The 22,202-nt window shown below is 41.6% G+C and overlaps 8 non-coding genes and 15 pseudogenes across 8 annotated transcripts; all 23 read left to right on the top strand.

The window, feature by feature from the left end:
- The first annotated feature begins 56 nt into the window (after positions 1 to 56).
- On the top strand, positions 57 to 175 carry LOC149584203 (5S ribosomal RNA). The gene has a single exon (XR_016380397.1). It is a non-coding gene; the product is annotated as a 5S ribosomal RNA (ribosomal RNA).
- A 1,630-nt stretch (positions 176 to 1,805) lies between these two features.
- LOC149584202 (5S ribosomal RNA) lies at positions 1,806 to 1,924 on the top strand (annotated as a pseudogene).
- A 362-nt stretch (positions 1,925 to 2,286) lies between these two features.
- On the top strand, positions 2,287 to 2,404 carry LOC149584201 (5S ribosomal RNA; annotated as a pseudogene).
- A 613-nt stretch (positions 2,405 to 3,017) lies between these two features.
- LOC149584200 (5S ribosomal RNA) lies at positions 3,018 to 3,120 on the top strand (annotated as a pseudogene).
- A 362-nt stretch (positions 3,121 to 3,482) lies between these two features.
- On the top strand, positions 3,483 to 3,601 carry LOC149584199 (5S ribosomal RNA). Its single transcript, XR_016380396.1, has one exon. It is a non-coding gene; the product is annotated as a 5S ribosomal RNA (ribosomal RNA).
- A 121-nt stretch (positions 3,602 to 3,722) lies between these two features.
- LOC149584198 (5S ribosomal RNA) lies at positions 3,723 to 3,841 on the top strand (annotated as a pseudogene).
- A 137-nt stretch (positions 3,842 to 3,978) lies between these two features.
- On the top strand, positions 3,979 to 4,081 carry LOC149584197 (5S ribosomal RNA; annotated as a pseudogene).
- Positions 4,082 to 4,203: 122 nt separating this feature from the next.
- Positions 4,204 to 4,322, top strand: LOC149584196 (5S ribosomal RNA). The gene has a single exon (XR_016380406.1). It is a non-coding gene; the product is annotated as a 5S ribosomal RNA (ribosomal RNA).
- Positions 4,323 to 5,697: 1,375 nt separating this feature from the next.
- LOC149584195 (5S ribosomal RNA) lies at positions 5,698 to 5,816 on the top strand. The gene has a single exon (XR_016380405.1). It is a non-coding gene; the product is annotated as a 5S ribosomal RNA (ribosomal RNA).
- Positions 5,817 to 7,446: 1,630 nt separating this feature from the next.
- On the top strand, positions 7,447 to 7,565 carry LOC149584194 (5S ribosomal RNA; annotated as a pseudogene).
- A 362-nt stretch (positions 7,566 to 7,927) lies between these two features.
- On the top strand, positions 7,928 to 8,045 carry LOC149584193 (5S ribosomal RNA; annotated as a pseudogene).
- A 613-nt stretch (positions 8,046 to 8,658) lies between these two features.
- Positions 8,659 to 8,761, top strand: LOC149584192 (5S ribosomal RNA; annotated as a pseudogene).
- Positions 8,762 to 9,123: 362 nt separating this feature from the next.
- Positions 9,124 to 9,242, top strand: LOC149584191 (5S ribosomal RNA). Its single transcript, XR_016380400.1, has one exon. It is a non-coding gene; the product is annotated as a 5S ribosomal RNA (ribosomal RNA).
- A 1,630-nt stretch (positions 9,243 to 10,872) lies between these two features.
- On the top strand, positions 10,873 to 10,991 carry LOC149584190 (5S ribosomal RNA; annotated as a pseudogene).
- Positions 10,992 to 11,325: 334 nt separating this feature from the next.
- Positions 11,326 to 11,444, top strand: LOC149584189 (5S ribosomal RNA; annotated as a pseudogene).
- A 613-nt stretch (positions 11,445 to 12,057) lies between these two features.
- Positions 12,058 to 12,160, top strand: LOC149584188 (5S ribosomal RNA; annotated as a pseudogene).
- A 362-nt stretch (positions 12,161 to 12,522) lies between these two features.
- LOC149584187 (5S ribosomal RNA) lies at positions 12,523 to 12,641 on the top strand. The gene has a single exon (XR_016380399.1). It is a non-coding gene; the product is annotated as a 5S ribosomal RNA (ribosomal RNA).
- A 1,231-nt stretch (positions 12,642 to 13,872) lies between these two features.
- On the top strand, positions 13,873 to 13,991 carry LOC149584186 (5S ribosomal RNA; annotated as a pseudogene).
- A 613-nt stretch (positions 13,992 to 14,604) lies between these two features.
- LOC149584185 (5S ribosomal RNA) lies at positions 14,605 to 14,707 on the top strand (annotated as a pseudogene).
- Positions 14,708 to 15,935: 1,228 nt separating this feature from the next.
- LOC149584184 (5S ribosomal RNA) lies at positions 15,936 to 16,054 on the top strand (annotated as a pseudogene).
- A 362-nt stretch (positions 16,055 to 16,416) lies between these two features.
- Positions 16,417 to 16,535, top strand: LOC149584183 (5S ribosomal RNA; annotated as a pseudogene).
- Positions 16,536 to 17,443: 908 nt separating this feature from the next.
- TRNAN-AUU (transfer RNA asparagine (anticodon AUU)) lies at positions 17,444 to 17,516 on the top strand. The gene has a single exon. It is a non-coding gene; the product is annotated as a tRNA-Asn (tRNA).
- Positions 17,517 to 20,069: 2,553 nt separating this feature from the next.
- TRNAM-CAU (transfer RNA methionine (anticodon CAU)) lies at positions 20,070 to 20,142 on the top strand. The gene has a single exon. It is a non-coding gene; the product is annotated as a tRNA-Met (tRNA).
- Positions 20,143 to 22,202: the final 2,060 nt, after the last annotated feature.

Here is a 22,202-nt window from a genome sequence, read left to right as displayed (position 1 = left end):
TTGTTATTGTTTTATAAAGATGAAGGATAATTAAATTCAAATTAACTAGCACTCTCGGCAACGGCCATATCACGCTGAAAACACCGGTTCTCGTCCGATCACAGAAGTTAAGCAGCGTCGAGCGCAGTTAGTACTTGGGAGGGAGACCACTTAGGAACACTGCGTGCCGTTGGCATTTTCACTTTTTTTTCCTCTTTTAAATTCCAAGAGATATGAAAAAAGCAAACATATTTTCTTTTTGTTAATGTTTAAAAAGATGAAGGTTAATTTGTCTCACTTAATTTAAATTCGAATTATTAACTAGCACTCTCGGCAACGGCCATATCACTCTGAAAACACCGGTTCTCGTCCGATCACCGAAGTTAAGCAGCGTCGAGCGCAGTCAGTACTTGGGAGGTCTCTGATGTGACGTAAAAAGTCAAAGTTTTTCCACAATACCTGACGAACATTTAATTTTTGGGCTTCCGTGGCGCAATGGTTAGCGCGTTCAGTTGTTAACCGAAAGGTTGGTGGTTCGAGCCCACCCGGGAGAGGTGTTGTGGGGTCTCAGATGTAACGTTACAAGTCAGAGTTTTTCTACAATACCTGACGAACATTTAATTTTTGGGCTTCCGTGGCGCAATGGTTAGCAAGTTCAGCTGTTAACCGAAAGGTTGGTGGTTCCAGCCCACCCGGGAGAGGTGTTGTGGGGTCTAAGATGTAGCGTAAAAAGTCATAAGTTTTCCACAATACCTGACAACCATTTAATTTCAGAGCTTCTGTGGCTCCATGGTTAGCGCGTTCGGCTGTTAATCGAAAGGTTGGTGGTTCGAGCCCACCTGGGAGCGGTGTTGTGAGGTCTCAAATGTAACTTCAAAAGACGAAGTTTTTCAACAATCCCTGACGACATTTAATTTTTAGGCTTCCGTGGCGCAATGGTTAGCGCGTTCATCTGTTAACCGAAAGGTTGGTGGTTCAAGCCCACCCGGGAGCGGTGTTGTGAAGTCTCAGATGTAACGTAAAAAGTCAGAGTTTTTCCACAATACCTGACGAACATTTAATTTTTGGGCTTCCGTGGCGCAATGGTTAGCGCGTTCAGCGATTTCTACGCTGAATACACCGTTTCTCGTCCGATTACCGAAGTTAAGCAGCGTCGAGCGCAGTCAGTACTTGGGAGGGAGACCACTTAGGAACACTGCGGGCCTTTAGCTTTTTCACTTTTTTTTTTGTCTTTTAAATTCCAATAGATATGAAAAAAGCAAACTTATTTTCTTTTTGTTATTGTTTTAAAAAGATGAAGGTTAATTTGTCTCACTTAATTTAAATTCGAATTATTAACTAGCACTCTTGGCAACGGCCATATCACACTGAAAACACCGTTTCTCGTCCGATCACTATAGTTAAACAGCGTCGAGCGCAGTCAGTACTTGGTAACACAGCGTGCCGTTGGATTTTTCCTTTTTGTTTCCTCTTTAAAATTCCACCAGATATGAAAAAAGCAAACATATCTTCTTTTTGTTATTGTTTTATAAAGATGAAGGATAATTAAATTCAAATTAACTAGCACTCTCGGCAACGGCCATATCACTCTGAATACACCGTTTCTCGTCCGATCACCGAAGTTGAGCAGCGTCGAGTGCAGTCAGTACTTGGGAGGGAGACCACTTAGGAACACTGTGTTCCTTTGGTTTTTGACTTTTTTTTCCTCTTTTAAATTCCAATCGATATGAAAAAAGCAAACATATTATCTTTTTGTTATTGTTTTAAAAAGATGAAGGTTAATTTGTTTCACTTAATTTAAATTCGAATTATTAACTAGCACTCTCGGCAACGGCCATATCACTCTGAAAACACCGGATCTCGTCCGATCACGGAAGTTAAGCAGCGTCGAGCGCAGTCAGAACTTGGGAGGGAGACCACTTAGGAACACTGCGTTCCGTTGGCTTTTTGACTTTATTTTCCTCTTTTAAATTCCAATAGATATGAAAAAAGCAAACATATTTTCTTTTTGTTATAGTTTTAAAAAGATGAAGGTTAATTTGTCTCACTTAATTTAAATTCGAATTATTAACTAGCACTCTTGGCAACAGCCATATCACACTGAAAACACCGTTTCTCGTCCGATCACCATAGTTAAGCAGCGTCGAGCGCAGTCAGTACTTGGTAACACAGCGTGCCGTTGGCTTTTTCCATTTTTTTTCCTCTTTAAAATTCCACCAGATATGAAAAAAGCAAACATATCTTCTTTTTGTTATAGTTTTATAAAGATGAAGGTTAAATAAATTCAAATTATTAACTAGCACTCTCGGCAACGGCCATATCACGCTGAATACACCGTTTCTCGTCCGATCACCGAAGTTAAGCAGCGTCGGGCGCAGTCAGTACTTGGGAGAAGACCACTTAGGAACACTGCGTGCCGTTAGCTTTTTCACTTTTTTTTTCTCTTTTAAATTCCAATAGATATGAAAAAAGCAAACATATTTACTTTTTGTTATTGTTTTAAAAAGATGAAGGTTAATTTGTCTCACTTAATTTAAATTCGAATTATTAACTAGCACTCTTGGCAACAGCCATATCACACTGAAAACACCGTTTCTCGTCCGATCACCATAGTTAAGCAGCGTCGAGCGCAGTCAGTACTTGGTAACACAGCGTGCCGTTGGCTTTTTCCTTTTTGTTTCCTCTTTAAAATTCCACCAGATATGAAAAAAGCAAACATATCTTCTTTTTGTTATTGTTTTATAAAGATGAATGTTAATTAAATTCAAATTAACTAGCACTCTCGGCAACGGCCATATCACTCTGAATACACCGTTTCTCGTCCGATCACCGAAGTTGAGCAGCGTCGAGTGCAGTCAGTACTTGGGAGGGAGACCACTTAGGAACACTGTGTTCCTTTGGTTTTTGACTTTTTTTCCTCTTTTAAATTCCAATAGATATGAAAAAAGCAAACATATTTTCTTTTTGTTATTGTTTTAAAAAGATGATGGTTAATTTGTCTCACTTAATTTAAATTCGAATTATTAACTAGCACTCTCGGCAACGGCCATATCACTCTGAAAACACCGGTTCTCGTCCGATCACCGAAGTTAAGCACGGTCGAGCGCAGTCAGTACTTGGGAACACTGCGTGCCGTTGGCTTTTTCCTTTTTGTTTCCTCTTTTAAATTCCACCAGATATGAAAAAAGCAAACATATTTTCTTTTTGTTATTGTTTTAAAAAGATGATGGTTAATTTGTCTCACTTAATTTAAATTCGAATTATTAACTAGCACTCTCGGCAACGGCCATATCACTCTGAAAACACCGGTTCTCGTCCAATCACCGAAGTTAAGCACGGTCGAGCGCAGTCAGTACTTGGGAACACTGCGTGCCGTTGGCTTTTTCCTTTTTGTTTCCTCTTTTAAATTCCACCAGATATGAAAAAACCAAACATATCTTCTTTTTGTTATTGTTTTATAAAGATGAAGGTTAATTAAATTCAAATTATTAACTAGCACTCTCGGCAACGGCCATATCACGCTGAAAACACCGGTTCTCGTCCGATCACAGAAGTTAAGCAGCGTCGAGCGCAGTTAGTACTTCGGAGGGAGACCACTTAGGAACACTGCGTGCCGTTGGCTTTTTCCATTTTTTTCCTCTTTAAAATTCCACCAGATATGAAAAAAGCAAACATATCTTCTTTTTGTTATAGTTTTATAAAGATGAAGGTTAAATAAATTCAAATTATTAACTAGCACTCTCGGCAACGGCTATATCACGCTGAATACACCGTTTCTCGTCCGATCACCGAAGTTAAGCAGCGTCGGGCGCAGTCAGTACTTGGGAGGGAGACCACTTAGGAACACAGCGTGCCGTTAGCTTTTTCACTTTTTTTTTCTCTTTTAAATTCCAATAGATATGAAAAAAGCAAACATATTTTCTTTTTGTTATTGTTTTAAAAAGATGATGGTTAATTTGTCTCACTTAATTTAAATTCGAATTATTAACTAGCACTCTCGGCAACGGCCATATCACTCTGAAAACACCGGTTCTCGTCCGATCACCGAAGTTAAGCACGGTCGAGCGCAGTCAGTACTTGGGAACACTGCGTGCCGTTGGCTTTTTCCTTTTTGTTTCCTCTTTTAAATTCCACCAGATATGAAAAAACCAAACATATCTTCTTTTTGTTATTGTTTTATAAAGATGAAGGTTAATTAAATTCAAATTATTAACTAGCACTCTCGGCAACGGCCATATCACGCTGAAAACACCGGTTCTCGTCCGATCACAGAAGTTAAGCAGCGTCGAGCGCAGTTAGTACTTGGGAGGGAGACCACTTAGGAACACTGCGTGCCGTTGGCATTTTCACTTTTTTTTCCTCTTTTAAATTCCAAGAGATATGAAAAAAGCAAACATATTTTCTTTTCGTTAATGTTTAAAAAGATGAAGGTTAATTTGTCTCACTTAATTTAAATTCGAATTATTAACTAGCACTCTCGGCAACGGCCATATCACTCTGAAAACACCGGTTCTCGTCCGATCACCGAAGTTAAGCAGCGTCGAGCGCAGTCAGTACTTGGGAGGTCTCTGATGTGACGTAAAAAGTCAAAGTTTTTCCACAATACCTGACGAACATTTAATTTTTGGGCTTCCGTGGCGCAATGGTTAGCGCGTTCAGTTGTTAACCGAAAGGTTGGTGGTTCGAGCCCACCCGGGAGAGGTGTTGTGGGGTCTCAGATGTAACGTTACAAGTCAGAGTTTTTCTACAATACCTGACGAACATTTAATTTTTGGGCTTCCGTGGCGCAATGGTTAGCGCGTTCAGCTGTTAACCGAAAGGTTGGTGGTTCCAGCGCACCCGGGAGAGGTGTTGTGGGGTCTAAGATGTAGCGTTAAAAGTCATAAGTTTTCCACAATACCTGACAACCATTTAATTTCAGAGCTTCTGTGGCTCCATGGTTAGCGCGTTCGGCTGTTAATCGAAAGGTTGGTGGTTCGAGCCCACCTGGGAGCGGTGTTGTGAGGTCTCAAATGTAACTTCAAAAGACGAAGTTTTTCAACAATCCCTGACGACATTTAATTTTTAGGCTTCCGTGGCGCAATGGTTAGCGCGTTCATCTGTTAACCGAAAGGTTGGTGGTTCAAGCCCACCCGGGAGCGGTGTTGTGAAGTCTCAGATGTAACGTAAAAAGTCAGAGTTTTTCCACAATACCTGACGAACATTTAATTTTTGGGCTTCCGTGGCGCAATGGTTAGCGCGTTCAGCGATTTCTACGCTGAATACACCGTTTCTCGTCCGATTACCGAAGTTAAGCAGCGTCGAGCGCAGTCAGTACTTGGGAGGGAGACCACTTAGGAACACTGCGGGCCTTTAGCTTTTTCACTTTTTTTTTTGTCTTTTAAATTCCAATAGATATGAAAAAAGCAAACTTATTTTCTTTTTGTTATTGTTTTAAAAAGATGAAGGTTAATTTGTCTCACTTAATTTAAATTCGAATTATTAACTAGCACTCTTGGCAACGGCCATATCACACTGAAAACACCGTTTCTCGTCCGATCACTATAGTTAAACAGCGTCGAGCGCAGTCAGTACTTGGTAACACAGCGTGCCGTTGGCTTTTTCCTTTTTGTTTCCTCTTTAAAATTCCACCAGATATGAAAAAAGCAAACATATCTTCTTTTTGTTATTGTTTTATAAAGATGAAGGATAATTAAATTCAAATTAACTAGCACTCTCGGCAACGGCCATATCACGCTGAAAACACCGGTTCTCGTCCGATCACAGAAGTTAAGCAGCGTCGAGCGCAGTTAGTACTTGGGAGGGAGACCACTTAGGAACACTGCGTGCCGTTGGCATTTTCACTTTTTTTTCCTCTTTTAAATTCCAAGAGATATGAAAAAAGCAAACATATTTTCTTTTTGTTAATGTTTAAAAAGATGAAGGTTAATTTGTCTCACTTAATTTAAATTCGAATTATTAACTAGCACTCTCGGCAACGGCCATATCACTCTGAAAACACCGGTTCTCGTCCGATCACCGAAGTTAAGCAGCGTCGAGCGCAGTCAGTACTTGGGAGGTCTCTGATGTGACGTAAAAAGTCAAAGTTTTTCCACAATACCTGACGAACATTTAATTTTTGGGCTTCCGTGGCGCAATGGTTAGCGCGTTCAGTTGTTAACCGAAAGGTTGGTGGTTCGAGCCCACCCGGGAGAGGTGTTGTGGGGTCTCAGATGTAACGTTACAAGTCAGAGTTTTTCTACAATACCTGACGAACATTTAATTTTTGGGCTTCCGTGGCGCAATGGTTAGCAAGTTCAGCTGTTAACCGAAAGGTTGGTGGTTCCAGCCCACCCGGGAGAGGTGTTGTGGGGTCTAAGATGTAGCGTAAAAAGTCATAAGTTTTCCACAATACCTGACAACCATTTAATTTCAGAGCTTCTGTGGCTCCATGGTTAGCGCGTTCGGCTGTTAATCGAAAGGTTGGTGGTTCGAGCCCACCTGGGAGCGGTGTTGTGAGGTCTCAAATGTAACTTCAAAAGACGAAGTTTTTCAACAATCCCTGACGACATTTAATTTTTAGGCTTCCGTGGCGCAATGGTTAGCGCGTTCATCTGTTAACCGAAAGGTTGGTGGTTCAAGCCCACCCGGGAGCGGTGTTGTGAAGTCTCAGATGTAACGTAAAAAGTCAGAGTTTTTCCACAATACCTGACGAACATTTAATTTTTGGGCTTCCGTGGCGCAATGGTTAGCGCGTTCAGCGATTTCTACGCTGAATACACCGTTTCTCGTCCGATTACCGAAGTTAAGCAGCGTCGAGCGCAGTCAGTACTTGGGAGGGAGACCACTTAGGAACACTGCGGGCCTTTAGCTTTTTCACTTTTTTTTTTGTCTTTTAAATTCCAATAGATATGAAAAAAGCAAACTTATTTTCTTTTTGTTATTGTTTTAAAAAGATGAAGGTTAATTTGTCTCACTTAATTTAAATTCGAATTATTAACTAGCACTCTTGGCAACGGCCATATCACACTGAAAACACCGTTTCTCGTCCGATCACTATAGTTAAACAGCGTCGAGCGCAGTCAGTACTTGGTAACACAGCGTGCCGTTGGATTTTTCCTTTTTGTTTCCTCTTTAAAATTCCACCAGATATGAAAAAAGCAAACATATCTTCTTTTTGTTATTGTTTTATAAAGATGAAGGATAATTAAATTCAAATTAACTAGCACTCTCGGCAACGGCCATATCACTCTGAATACACCGTTTCTCGTCCGATCACCGAAGTTGAGCAGCGTCGAGTGCAGTCAGTACTTGGGAGGGAGACCACTTAGGAACACTGTGTTCCTTTGGTTTTTGACTTTTTTTTCCTCTTTTAAATTCCAATCGATATGAAAAAAGCAAACATATTATCTTTTTGTTATTGTTTTAAAAAGATGAAGGTTAATTTGTTTCACTTAATTTAAATTCGAATTATTAACTAGCACTCTCGGCAACGGCCATATCACTCTGAAAACACCGGATCTCGTCCGATCACGGAAGTTAAGCAGCGTCGAGCGCAGTCAGAACTTGGGAGGGAGACCACTTAGGAACACTGCGTTCCGTTGGCTTTTTGACTTTATTTTCCTCTTTTAAATTCCAATAGATATGAAAAAAGCAAACATATTTTCTTTTTGTTATAGTTTTAAAAAGATGAAGGTTAATTTGTCTCACTTAATTTAAATTCGAATTATTAACTAGCACTCTTGGCAACAGCCATATCACACTGAAAACACCGTTTCTCGTCCGATCACCATAGTTAAGCAGCGTCGAGCGCAGTCAGTACTTGGTAACACAGCGTGCCGTTGGCTTTTTCCATTTTTTTTCCTCTTTAAAATTCCACCAGATATGAAAAAAGCAAACATATCTTCTTTTTGTTATAGTTTTATAAAGATGAAGGTTAAATAAATTCAAATTATTAACTAGCACTCTCGGCAACGGCCATATCACGCTGAATACACCGTTTCTCGTCCGATCACCGAAGTTAAGCAGCGTCGGGCGCAGTCAGTACTTGGGAGAAGACCACTTAGGAACACTGCGTGCCGTTAGCTTTTTCACTTTTTTTTTCTCTTTTAAATTCCAATAGATATGAAAAAAGCAAACATATTTACTTTTTGTTATTGTTTTAAAAAGATGAAGGTTAATTTGTCTCACTTAATTTAAATTCGAATTATTAACTAGCACTCTTGGCAACAGCCATATCACACTGAAAACACCGTTTCTCGTCCGATCACCATAGTTAAGCAGCGTCGAGCGCAGTCAGTACTTGGTAACACAGCGTGCCGTTGGCTTTTTCCTTTTTGTTTCCTCTTTAAAATTCCACCAGATATGAAAAAAGCAAACATATCTTCTTTTTGTTATTGTTTTATAAAGATGAATGTTAATTAAATTCAAATTAACTAGCACTCTCGGCAACGGCCATATCACTCTGAATACACCGTTTCTCGTCCGATCACCGAAGTTGAGCAGCGTCGAGTGCAGTCAGTACTTGGGAGGGAGACCACTTAGGAACACTGTGTTCCTTTGGTTTTTGACTTTTTTTCCTCTTTTAAATTCCAATAGATATGAAAAAAGCAAACATATTTTCTTTTTGTTATTGTTTTAAAAAGATGATGGTTAATTTGTCTCACTTAATTTAAATTCGAATTATTAACTAGCACTCTCGGCAACGGCCATATCACTCTGAAAACACCGGTTCTCGTCCGATCACCGAAGTTAAGCACGGTCGAGCGCAGTCAGTACTTGGGAACACTGCGTGCCGTTGGCTTTTTCCTTTTTGTTTCCTCTTTTAAATTCCACCAGATATGAAAAAAGCAAACATATTTTCTTTTTGTTATTGTTTTAAAAAGATGATGGTTAATTTGTCTCACTTAATTTAAATTCGAATTATTAACTAGCACTCTCGGCAACGGCCATATCACTCTGAAAACACCGGTTCTCGTCCAATCACCGAAGTTAAGCACGGTCGAGCGCAGTCAGTACTTGGGAACACTGCGTGCCGTTGGCTTTTTCCTTTTTGTTTCCTCTTTTAAATTCCACCAGATATGAAAAAACCAAACATATCTTCTTTTTGTTATTGTTTTATAAAGATGAAGGTTAATTAAATTCAAATTATTAACTAGCACTCTCGGCAACGGCCATATCACGCTGAAAACACCGGTTCTCGTCCGATCACAGAAGTTAAGCAGCGTCGAGCGCAGTTAGTACTTCGGAGGGAGACCACTTAGGAACACTGCGTGCCGTTGGCATTTTCACTTTTTTTTCCTCTTTTAAATTCCAAGAGATATGAAAAAAGCAAACATATTTTCTTTTTGTTAATGTTTAAAAAGATGAAGGTTAATTTGTCTCACTTAATTTAAATTCGAATTATTAACTAGCACTCTCGGCAACGGCCATATCACTCTGAAAACACCGGTTCTCGTCCGATCACCGAAGTTAAGCAGCGTCGAGCGCAGTCAGTACTTGGGAGGTCTCTGATGTGACGTAAAAAGTCAAAGTTTTTCCACAATACCTGACGAACATTTAATTTTTGGGCTTCCGTGGCGCAATGGTTAGCGCGTTCAGTTGTTAACCGAAAGGTTGGTGGTTCGAGCCCACCCGGGAGAGGTGTTGTGGGGTCTCAGATGTAACGTTACAAGTCAGAGTTTTTCTACAATACCTGACGAACATTTAATTTTTGGGCTTCCGTGGCGCAATGGTTAGCGCGTTCAGCTGTTAACCGAAAGGTTGGTGGTTCCAGCCCACCCGGGAGAGGTGTTGTGGTGTCTAAGATGTAGCGTAAAAAGTCATAAGTTTTCCACAATACCTGACAACCATTTACTTTCAGAGCTTCTGTGGCTCCATGGTTAGCGCGTTCGGCTGTTAATCGAAAGGTTGGTGGTTCGAGCCCACCTGGGAGCGGTGTTGTGAGGTCTCAAATGTAACTTCAAAAGACGAAGTTTTTCAACAATCCCTGACGACATTTAATTTTTAGGCTTCCGTGGTGCAATGGTTAGCGCGTTCATCTGTTAACCGAAAGGTTGGTGGTTCAAGCCCACCCGGGAGCGGTGTTGTGAAGTCTCAGATGTAACGTAAAAAGTCAGAGTTTTTCCACAATACCTGACGAACATTTAATTTTTGGGCTTCCGTGGCGCAATGGTTAGCGCGTTCAGCGATTTCTACGCTGAATACACCGTTTCTCGTCCGATTACCGAAGTTAAGCAGCGTCGAGCGCAGTCAGTACTTGGGAGGGAGACCACTTAGGAACACTGCGGGCCTTTAGCTTTTTCACTTTTTTTTTGTCTTTTAAATTCCAATAGATATGAAAAAAGCAAACTTATTTTCTTTTTGTTATTGTTTTAAAAAGATGAAGGTTAATTTGTCTCACTTAATTTAAATTCGAATTATTAACTAGCACTCTTGGCAACGGCCATATCACACTGAAAACACCGTTTCTCGTCCGATCACTATAGTTAAACAGCGTCGAGCGCAGTCAGTACTTGGTAACACAGCGTGCCGTTGGCTTTTTCCTTTTTGTTTCCTCTTTAAAATTCCACCAGATATGAAAAAAGCAAACATATCTTCTTTTTGTTATTGTTTTATAAAGATGAAGGATAATTAAATTCAAATTAACTAGCACTCTCGGCAACGGCCATATCACTCTGAATACACCGTTTCTCGTCCGATCACCGAAGTTGAGCAGCGTCGAGTGCAGTCAGTACTTGGGAGGGAGACCACTTAGGAACACTGTGTTCCTTTGGTTTTTGACTTTTTTTTTCCTCTTTTAAATTCCAATCGATATGAAAAAAGCAAACATATTATCTTTTTGTTATTGTTTTAAAAAGATGAAGGTTAATTTGTTTCACTTAATTTAAATTCGAATTATTAACTAGCACTCTCGGCAACGGCCATATCACTCTGAAAACACCGGATCTCGTCCGATCACGGAAGTTAAGCAGCGTCGAGCGCAGTCAGAACTTGGGAGGGAGACCACTTAGGAACACTGCGTTCCGTTGGCTTTTTGACTTTATTTTCCTCTTTTAAATTCCAATAGATATGAAAAAAGCAAACATATTTTCTTTTTGTTATAGTTTTAAAAAGATGAAGGTTAATTTGTCTCACTTAATTTAAATTCGAATTATCACACTGAAAACACCGTTTCTCGTCCGATCACCATAGTTAAGCAGCGTCGAGCGCAGTCAGTACTTGGTAACACAGCGTGCCGTTGGCTTTTTCCATTTTTTTTCCTCTTTAAAATTCCACCAGATATGAAAAAAGCAAACATATCTTCTTTTTGTTATAGTTTTATAAAGATGAAGGTTAAATAAATTCAAATTATTAACTAGCACTCTCGGCAACGGCCATATCACGCTGAATACACCGTTTCTCGTCCGATCACCGAAGTTAAGCAGCGTCGGGCGCAGTCAGTACTTGGGAGGGAGACCACTTAGGAACACTGCGTGCCGTTAGCTTTTTCACTTTTTTTTTCTCTTTTAAATTCCAATAGATATGAAAAAAGCAAACATATTTACTTTTTGTTATTGTTTTAAAAAGATGAAGGTTAATTTGTCTCACTTAATTTAAATTCGAATTATTAACTAGCACTCTTGGCAACAGCCATATCACACTGAAAACACCGTTTCTCGTCCGATCACCATAGTTAAGCAGCGTCGAGCGCAGTCAGTACTTGGTAACACAGCGTGCCGTTGGCTTTTTCCTTTTTGTTTCCTCTTTAAAATTCCACCAGATATGAAAAAAGCAAACATATCTTCTTTTTGTTATTGTTTTATAAAGATGAAGGTTAATTAAATTCAAATTAACTAGCACTCTCGGCAACGGCCATATCACTCTGAATACACCGTTTCTCGTCCGATCACCGAAGTTGAGCAGCGTCGAGTGCAGTCAGTACTTGGGAGGGAGACCACTTAGGAACACTGTGTTCCTTTGGTTTTTGACTTTTTTTCCTCTTTTAAATTCCAATAGATATGAAAAAAGCAAACATATTTTCTTTTTGTTATTGTTTTAAAAAGATGATGGTTAATTTGTCTCACTTAATTTAAATTCGAATTATTAACTAGCACTCTCGGCAACGGCCATATCACTCTGAAAACACCGGTTCTCGTCCGATCACCGAAGTTAAGCACGGTCGAGCGCAGTCAGTACTTGGGAACACTGCGTGCCGTTGGCTTTTTCCTTTTTGTTTCCTCTTTTAAATTCCACCAGATATGAAAAAAGCAAACATATTTTCTTTTTGTTATTGTTTTAAAAAGATGATGGTTAATTTGTCTCACTTAATTTAAATTCGAATTATTAACTAGCACTCTCGGCAACGGCCATATCACTCTGAAAACACCGGTTCTCGTCCAATCACCGAAGTTAAGCACGGTCGAGCGCAGTCAGTACTTGGGAACACTGCGTGCCGTTGGCTTTTTCCTTTTTGTTTCCTCTTTTAAATTCCACCAGATATGAAAAAACCAAACATATCTTCTTTTTGTTATTGTTTTATAAAGATGAAGGTTAATTAAATTCAAATTATTAACTAGCACTCTCGGCAACGGCCATATCACGCTGAAAACACCGGTTCTCGTCCGATCACAGAAGTTAAGCAGCGTCGAGCGCAGTTAGTACTTCGGAGGGAGACCACTTAGGAACACTGCGTGCCGTTGGCATTTTCACTTTTTTTTCCTCTTTTAAATTCCAAGAGATATGAAAAAAGCAAACATATTTTCTTTTTGTTAATGTTTAAAAAGATGAAGGTTAATTTGTCTCACTTAATTTAAATTCGAATTATTAACTAGCACTCTCGGCAACGGCCATATCACTCTGAAAACACCGGTTCTCGTCCGATCACCGAAGTTAAGCAGCGTCGAGCGCAGTCAGTACTTGGGAGGTCTCTGATGTGACGTAAAAAGTCAAAGTTTTTCCACAATACCTGACGAACATTTAATTTTTGGGCTTCCGTGGCGCAATGGTTAGCGCGTTCAGTTGTTAACCGAAAGGTTGGTGGTTCGAGCCCACCCGGGAGAGGTGTTGTGGGGTCTCAGATGTAACGTTACAAGTCAGAGTTTTTCTACAATACCTGACGAACATTTAATTTTTTGGCTTCCGTGGCGCAATGGTTAGCGCGTTCAGCTGTTAACCGAAAGGTTGGTGGTTCGAGCCCACCTGGGAGCGGTGTTGTGAGGTCTCAAATGTAACTTCAAATGACGAAGTTTTTCAACAATCCCTGACGACATTTAATTTTTAGGCTTCCGTGGCGCAATGGTTAGCGCGTTCATCTGTTAACCGAAAGGTTGGTGGTTCAAGCCCACCCGGGAGCGGTGTTGTGAAGTCTCAGATGTAACGTAAAAAGTCAGAGTTTTTCCACAATACCTGACGAACATTTAATTTTTGGGCTTCCGTGGCGCAATGGTTAGCGCGTTCAGCGATTTCTACGCTGAATACACCGTTTCTCGTCCGATTACCGAAGTTAAGCAGCGTCGAGCGCAGTCAGTACTTGGGAGGGAGACCACTTAGGAACACTGCGGGCCTTTAGCTTTTTCACTTTTTTTTTTGTCTTTTAAATTCCAATAGATATGAAAAAAGCAAACTTATTTTCTTTTTGTTATTGTTTTAAAAAGATGAAGGTTAATTTGTCTCACTTAATTTAAATTCGAATTATTAACTAGCACTCTTGGCAACAGCCATATCGAACTGAAAACACCGTTTCTCGTCCGATCACCATAGTTAAGCAGCGTCGAGCGCAGTCAGTACTTGGTAACACAGCGTGCCGTTGGCTTTTTCCATTTTTTTTCCTCTTTAAAATTCCACCAGATATGAAAAAAGCAAACATATCTTCTTTTTGTTATAGTTTTATAAAGATGAAGGTTAAATAAATTCAAATTATTAACTAGCACTCTCGGCAACGGCCATATCAAGCTGAATACACCGTTTCTCGTCCGATCACCGAAGTTAAGCAGCGTCGGGCGCAGTCAGTACTTAGGAGGGAGACCACTTAGGAACACTGCGTGCCGTTAGCTTTTTCACTTTTTTTTTCTCTTTTAAATTCCAATAGATATGAAAAAAGCAAACATATTTACTTTTTGTTATTGTTTTAAAAAGATGAAGGTTAATTTGTCTCACTTAATTTAAATTCGAATTATTAACTAGCACTCTTGGCAACAGCCATATCACACTGAAAACACCGTTTCTCGTCCGATCACCATAGTTAAGCAGCGTCGAGCGCAGTCAGTACTTGGTAACACAGCGTGCCGTTGGCTTTTTCCTTTTTGTTTCCTCTTTAAAATTCCACCAGATATGAAAAAAGCAAACATATCTTCTTTTTGTTATTGTTTTATAAAGATGAAGGTTAATTAAATTCAAATTAACTAGCACTCTCGGCAACGGCCATATCACTCTGAATACACCGTTTCTCGTCCGATCACCGAAGTTGAGCAGCGTCGAGTGCAGTCAGTACTTGGGAGGGAGACCACTTAGGAACACTGTGTTCCTTTGGTTTTTGACTTTTTTTCCTCTTTTAAATTCCAATAGATATGAAAAAAGCAAACATATTTTCTTTTTGTTATTGTTTTAAAAAGATGATGGTTAATTTGTCTCACTTAATTTAAATTCGAATTATTAACTAGCACTCTCGGCAACGGCCATATCACTCTGAAAACACCGGTTCTCGTCCGATCACCGAAGTTAAGCACGGTCGAGCGCAGTCAGTACTTGGGAACACTGCGTGCCGTTGGCTTTTTCCTTTTTGTTTCCTCTTTTAAATTCCACCAGATATGAAAAAAGCAAACATATTTTCTTTTTGTTATTGTTTTAAAAAGATGATGGTTAATTTGTCTCACTTAATTTAAATTCGAATTATTAACTAGCACTCTCGGCAACGGTCATATCACTCTGAAAACACCGGTTCTCGTCCGATCACCGAAGTTAAGCAGCGTCGAGCGCAGTCAGTACTTGGGAGGTCTCTGATGTGACGTAAAAAGTCAAAGTTTTTCCACAATACCTGACGAACATTTAATTTTTGGGCTTCCGTGGCGCAATGGTTAGCGCGTTCAGTTGTTAACCGAAAGGTTGGTGGTTCGAGCCCACCCGGGAGAGGTGTTGTGGGGTCTCAGATGTAACGTTACAAGTCAGAGTTTTTCTACAATACCTGACGAACATTTAATTTTTGGGCTTCCGTGGCGCAATGGTTAGCGCGTTCAGCTGTTAACCGAAAGGTTGGTGGTTCCAGCCCACCCGGGAGAGGTGTTGTGGGGTCTAAGATGTAGCGTAAAAAGTCATAAGTTTTCCACAATACCTGACAACCATTTAATTTCAGAGCTTCTGTGGCTCCATGGTTAGCGCGTTCGGCTGTTAATCGAAAGGTTGGTGGTTCGAGCCCACCTGGGAGCGGTGTTGTGAAGTCTCAGATGTAACGTAAAAAGTCAGAGTTTTTCCACAATACCTGACGAACATTTAATTTTTGGGCTTCCGTGGCGCAATGGTTAGCGCGTTCAGCGATTTCTACGCTGAATACACCGTTTCTCGTCCGATTACCGAAGTTAAGCAGCGTCGAGCGCAGTCAGTACTTGGGAGGGAGACCACTTAGGAACACTGCGGGCCTTTAGCTTTTTCACTTTTTTTTGTCTTTTAAATTCCAATAGATATGAAAAAAGCAAACTTATTTTCTTTTTGTTATTGTTTTAAAAAGATGAAGGTTAATTTGTCTCACTTAATTTAAATTCGAATTATTAACTAGCACTCTTTGCAACGGCCATATCACACTGAAAACACCGTTTCTCGTCCGATCACTATAGTTAAACAGCGTCGAGCGCAGTCAGTACTTGGTAACACAGCGTGCCGTTGGCTTTTTCCTTTTTGTTTCCTCTTTAAAATTCCACCAGATATGAAAAAAGCAAACATATCTTCTTTTTGTTATTGTTTTATAAAGATGAAGGATAATTCAATTCAAATTAACTAGCACTCTCGGCAACGGCCATATCACTCTGAAAACACCGGATCTCGTCCGATCACGGAAGTTAAGCAGCGTCGAGCGCAGTCAGAACTTGGGAGGGAGACCACTTAGGAACACTGCGTTCCGTTGGCTTTTTGACTTTATTTTCCTCTTTTAAATTCCAATAGATATGAAAAAAGCAAACATATTTTCTTTTTGTTATAGTTTTAAAAAGATGAAGGTTAATTTGTCTCACTTAATTTAAATTCGAATTATTAACTAGCACTCTTGGCAACAGCCATATCACACTGAAAACACCGTTTCTCGTCCGATCACCATAGTTAAGCAGCGTCGAGCGCAGTCAGTACTTGGTAACACAGCGTGCCGTTGGCTTTTTCCATTTTTTTTCCTCTTTAAAATTCCACCAGATATGAAAAAAGCAAACATATCTTCTTTTTGTTATAGTTTTATAAAGATGAAGGTTAAATAAATTCAAATTATTAACTAGCACTCTCGGCAACGGCCATATCACGCTGAATACACCGTTTCTCGTCCGATCACCGAAGTTAAGCAGCGTCGGGCGCAGTCAGTACTTGGGAGGGAGACCACTTAAGAACACTGCGTGCCATTAGCTTTTTCACTTTTTTTTTCTCTTTTAAATTCCAATAGATATGAAAAAAGCAAACATATTTACTTTTTGTTATTGTTTTAAAAAGATGAAGGTTAATTTGTCTCACTTAATTTAAATTCGAATTATTAACTAGCACTCTTGGCAACAGCCATATCACACTGAAAACACCGTTTCTCGTCCGATCACCATAGTTAAGCAGCGTCGAGCGCAGTCAGTACTTGTTAACACAGCGTGCCGTTGGCTTTTTCCTTTTTGTTTCCTCTTTAAAATTCCACCAGATATGAAAAAAGCAAACATATCTTCTTTTTGTTATTGTTTTATAAAGATGAAGGTTAATTAAATTCAAATTAACTAGCACTCTCGGCAACGGCCATATCACTCTGAATACACCGTTTCTCGTCCGATCACCGAAGTTGAGCAGCGTCGAGTGCAGTCAGTACTTGGGAGGGAGACCACTTAGGAACACTGTGTTCCTTTGGTTTTTGACTTTTTTCCTCTTTTAAATTCCAATAGATATGAAAAAAGCAAACATATTTTCTTTTTGTTATTGTTTTAAAAAGATGATGGTTAATTTGTCTTACTTAATTTAAATTCGAATTATTATCTATTACTCTCGGCAACGGCCATATCACTCTGAAAACACCGGTTCTCGTCCGATCACCGAAGTTAAGCAGCGTCGAGCGCAGTCAGTTCTTGGGAGGTCTCTGATGTGACGTAAAAAGTCAAAGTTTTTCCACAATACCTGACGACCATATCATTTTTGAGCTTCCGTGGCGCAAAGGTTAGCGCGTTCAGCTGTTATTCAAAAGGTTGGTGGTTCGAGTACACCTGGGAGCGGTGTTGTGAGGTCTCAAATGTAACGTAAAAAGTCAGAGTTTTTTCACAATACCTGACGAACATTTAATTTTTGGGCTTCCGTGGCGCAATGGTTAGCGCGTTCAGTTATTAACCGAAAGGTTGGTGGTTCGAGCCCACCCGGGGGAGGTGTTGTGGGGTCTCAGATGTAGCGTGAAAAGTCATAACTTTTCCACAATACCTAACAACTATTTAATTTCTGAGCTTCCGCGGCTCAATGGTTGGCGCGTTCGGCTGTTGACCAATAGGTTGGTGGTTCGAGCCCACCCGGGAGAGGTGTTGTGGGGTCTCAGATCTACCGTGAAAAGTCATAACTTTTCCACAATACCTGTCAACCATTTAATTTCTGAGCTTCCGTGGCGCAATGGTTAGCACGTTCAGCTGTTAACCGAAAGGTTGGTGGTTCGAGCCCACCCGGGAGAGATGTTGTGGGGTCTCAGATGTAGCGTGAAAGTCCTAACTTTTCCACAATACCTGAAAAACATTTAATTTCTGAGTTTCCGTGGCTCAATGGTAGGCGCGTTCGTCTGTTAACCAATAGGTTGGTGGTTCGAGCCCACCCGGGAGAGGTGTTGTGGGGTCTCAGATGTAGCGTGAAAAGTCATAACTTTTCCACAATACCTGAAAAACATTTAATTTCTGAGTTTCCGTGGCTCAATGGTTTGCGCGTTCGGCTGTAAACCAATAGGTTGGTGGTTCTAGCCCACCCGGGAGCGGTGTTTTGGGATCTCAAATGTAACATAAAAAGCCAAAGTTTTTCCACAATACCTGACGACCATTTAATTTTTGGGCTTCCGTGGCGCAATGGTTAGCGCGTTCGGCTGTTAACCGAAAGGTTGGTGGTACGAACCCATCCGGGAGCGGTGTTGTGAGGTCTCTGATGTGACGTAAAAAGTCAAAGTTTTTCCACAATACCTGACGACCATATCATTTTTGGGCTTCCGTGTGGCAATGGTTATCGCGCTCAGCTGTTATTCAAAAGGTTGGTGGTTCGAGCCCACCTGGGAGCGGTGTTGTGAGGTATCAGATGTAACGTAAAAAGTCAGAGTTTTTCCACAATACCTGACGAACATTTAATTTTTGGGCTTCCGTGGCGCAATGGTTAGCGCGTTCAGCTGTTAACCGAAAGGTTGGTGGTTCGAGCCCACCCGGGATAGGTGTTGTGGGGTCTCAGATCTACCGTGAAAAGTCATAACTTTTCCTCAATACCTGAAAAACATTTAATTTCTGAGTTTCCGTAGCTCAATGGTTAGCGCGTTCGTCTGTTAACCAATAGGTTTGTGGTTCGAGTCAACCCGGGAGAGGTATTGTGGGGTCTCAGATGTACCGTGAAAAGTCATAACTTTTCCACAATACCTGAAAAACATTTGATTTCTGAGTTTCCGTGGCTCAATGGTTAGCGCGTTCGGCTGTTAACCAATAGGTTGGTGGTTCGAGCCCACCCGGGAGCGGTGTTGTGAGGGCTCTGATGTGACGTAAAAAGTCAAAGTTTTTCCACAATACCTGACGACCATATCACTTTTGGGCTTCCGTGGCGCAATGGTTAGCGCGCTCAGCTGTTATTCAAAAGGTTGGTGATTCGAGCCCACCTGGGAGCGGTGTTGTGAGGTCTCAGATGTAACGTTAAAAGTCATAACTTTTCCACAATACCTGACAACCATTTAATTTCTGAGCTTCCGTGGCTCAATGGTAGGCGCGTTCGTCTGTTAACCAATAGGTTGGTGGTTCGAGCCCCCCCGGGAGAGGTGTTGTGGGGTCTCAGATGTAGCGTGAAAAGTCATAACTTTTCCACAATACCTGAAAAACATTTAATTTCTGAGTTTCCGTGGCTCAATGGTTTGCGCGTTCGGCTGTTCGAGCCCACCCGGGAGCGGTGTTTTGGGATCTCAAATGTAACATAAAAAGCCAAAGTTTTTCCACAATACCTGACGACCATTTAATTTTTGGGCTTCCGTGGCGCAATGGTTAGCGCGTTTGGCTGTTAACCGAAAGGTTGGTGGTACGAACCCATCCGGGAGCGGTGTTGTGAGGTCTCTGATGTGACGTAAAAAGTCAAAGTTTTTCCACAATACCTGACGACCATATCATTTTTGGGCTTCCGTGTGGCAATGGTTAGCGCGCTCAGCTGTTATTCAAAAGGTTGGTGGTTCGAGCCCACCTGGGAGCGGTGTTGTGAGGTATCAGATGTAACGTAAAAAGTCAGAGTTTTCCCACAATACCTGACGAACATTTAATTTTTGGGCTTCCGTGGCGCAATGGTTAGCGCGTTCAGCTGTTAACCGAAAGGTTGGTGGTTCGAGCCCACCCGGGATAGGTGTTGTGGGGTCTCAGATCTACCGTGAAAAGTCATAACTTTTCCACAATACCTGAAAAACATTTGATTTCTGAGTTTCCGTGGCTCAATGGTTAGCGCGTTCGGCTGTTAACCAATAGGTTGGTGGTTCGAGCCCACCCGGGAGCGGTGTTGTGAGGGCTCTGATGTGACGTAAAAAGTCAAAGTTTTTCCACAATACCTGACGACCATATCACTTTTGGGCTTCCGTGGCGCAATGGTTAGCGCGCTCAGCTGTTATTCAAAAGGTTGGTGATTCGAGCCCACCTGGGAGCGGTGTTGTGAGGTCTCAGATGTAACGTAAAAATTCATAACTTTTCCACAATACCTGACAACCATTTAATTTCTGAGCTTCCGTGGCTCAATGGTTAGAGCGTTCGGCTCATAACCAATAGGTTGGTGGTTCGAGCCCATCCGGGAGCGGTGTTGTGAGGTCTCTGATGTAGCGTAAAAAGTCAAAACTTTTCCACAATACGTGACAACCATTTAATTTCTGAGCTTCCGTGGCAAAATGGTTAGCGCGTTCGGCTGTTAACCAATAGGTTGGTGGTTCGAGCCCACCCGGGAGCGGTGTTTTAGGATCAAAAATGTAGCGTAAAAAGCCAAAGTTTTTCAACAATACCTGACGACCATTTAATTTTTGGGCTTCCGTGGCGCAATGGTTAGCGCGTTCGGCTGTTAACCGAAAGGTTGGTGGTACGAGCCCACCTGGGAGCGGTGTTGTGAGGTCTCAGATGTAACGTAAAAATTCATAATTTTCCCACAATACCGGACAATTATTTAATATTTGAGCTTCCGTGGCTCAATGGTTAGCGCGATCAGCTGTTTACCGAAAGGTTGGTGGTTCGAGCCCACCCGGGAGAGATGTTGTGGGGTCTCAGATGTAGCGTGAAAGTCATAATTTTCCACAATACCTGAAAAACATTTAATTTCTGAGTTTCCGTGGCTCAATGGTAGGCGCGTTCGTCTGTTAACCAATAGGTTGGTGGTTCGAGCCCCCCCGGGAGAGGTGTTGTGGGGTCTCAGATGTAGCGTGAAAAGTCATAACTTTTCCACAATACCTGAAAAACATTTAATTTCTGAGTTTCCGTGGCTCAATGGTTTGCGCGTTCGGCTGTAAACCAATAGGTTGGTGGTTCGAGCCCACCCGGGAGCGGTGTTTTGGGATCTCAAATGTAACTTAAAAAGCCAAAGTCTTTCCACAATACCTGACGACCATTTAATTTTTGGGCTTCCGTGGCGCAATGGTTAGCGCGTTCGGCTGTTAACCGAAAGGTTGGTGGTACGAACACATCCGGGAGCGGTGTTGTGAGGTCTCTGATGTGACGTAAAAAGTCAAAGTTTTTCCACAATACCTGACGACCATATCATTTTTGGGCTTCCGTGTGGCAATGGTTAGCGCGCTCAGCTGTTATTCAAAAGGTTGGTGGTTCGAGCCCACCTGGGAGCGGTGTCGTGAGGTATCAGATGTAACGTAAAAAGTCAGAGTTTTTCCACAATACCTGACGAACATTTAATTTTTGGGCTTCCGTGGCGCAATGGTTAGCGCGTTCAGCTGTTAACCGAAAGGTTGGTGGTTCGAGCCCACCCGGGATAGGTGTTGTGGGGTCTCAGATCTACCGTGAAAAGTCATAACTTTTCCACAATACCTGAAAAACATTTGATTTCTGAGTTTCCGTGGCTCAATGGTTAGCGCGTTCGGCTGTTAACCAATAGGTTGGTGGTTCGAGCCCACCCGGGAGCGGTGTTGTGAGGGCTCTGATGTGACGTAAAAAGTCAAAGTTTTTCCACAATACCTGACGACCATATCACTTTTGGGCTTCCGTGGCGCAATGGTTAGCGCGCTCAGCTGTTATTCAAAAGGTTGGTGATTCGAGCCCACCTGGGAGCGGTGTTGTGAGGTCTCAGATGTAACGTAAAAAGTCATAACTTTTCCACAATACCTGACAACCATTTAATTTCTGAGCTTCCGTGGCTCAATGGTTAGAGCGTTCGGCTCATAACCAATAGGTGGGTGGTTCGAGCCCATCCGGGAGCGGTGTTGTGAGGTCTCTGATGTAGCGTAAAAAGTCAAAACTTTTCCACAATACGTGACAACCATTTAATTTCTGAGCTTCCGTGGCAAAATGGTTAGCGCGTTCGGCTGTTAACCAATAGGTTGGTGGTTCGAGCCCACCCGGGAGCGGTGTTTTAGGATCACAAATGTAACGTAAAAAGCCAAAATTTTTCAACAATACCTGACGACCATTTAATTTTTGGGCTTCCGTGGCGCAATGGTTAGCGGGTTCGGCTGTTAACCGAAAGGTTGGTGGTACGAGCCCACCTGGGAGCGGTGTTGTGAGGTCTCAGATGTAACGTAAAAAGTCATAATTTTTCCACAATACCGGACAATTATTTAATTTTTGAGCTTCCGTGGCTCAATGGTTGGCGCGTTCGGCTGTTGACCAATAGGTTGGTGGTTCGAGCCCACCCGGGAGAGGTGT

Source organism: Phalangium opilio, unplaced genomic scaffold (assembly GCF_054372755.1).
Source record: "Phalangium opilio isolate 3A_F unplaced genomic scaffold, DU_Popi_V2 ptg001170l_1, whole genome shotgun sequence".
Classification (NCBI taxonomy): domain Eukaryota; kingdom Metazoa; phylum Arthropoda; class Arachnida; order Opiliones; family Phalangiidae; genus Phalangium; species Phalangium opilio.
Note: the sequence above shows the minus strand (reverse complement) of the source record. Positions and strands in the feature narration are given on the sequence as shown.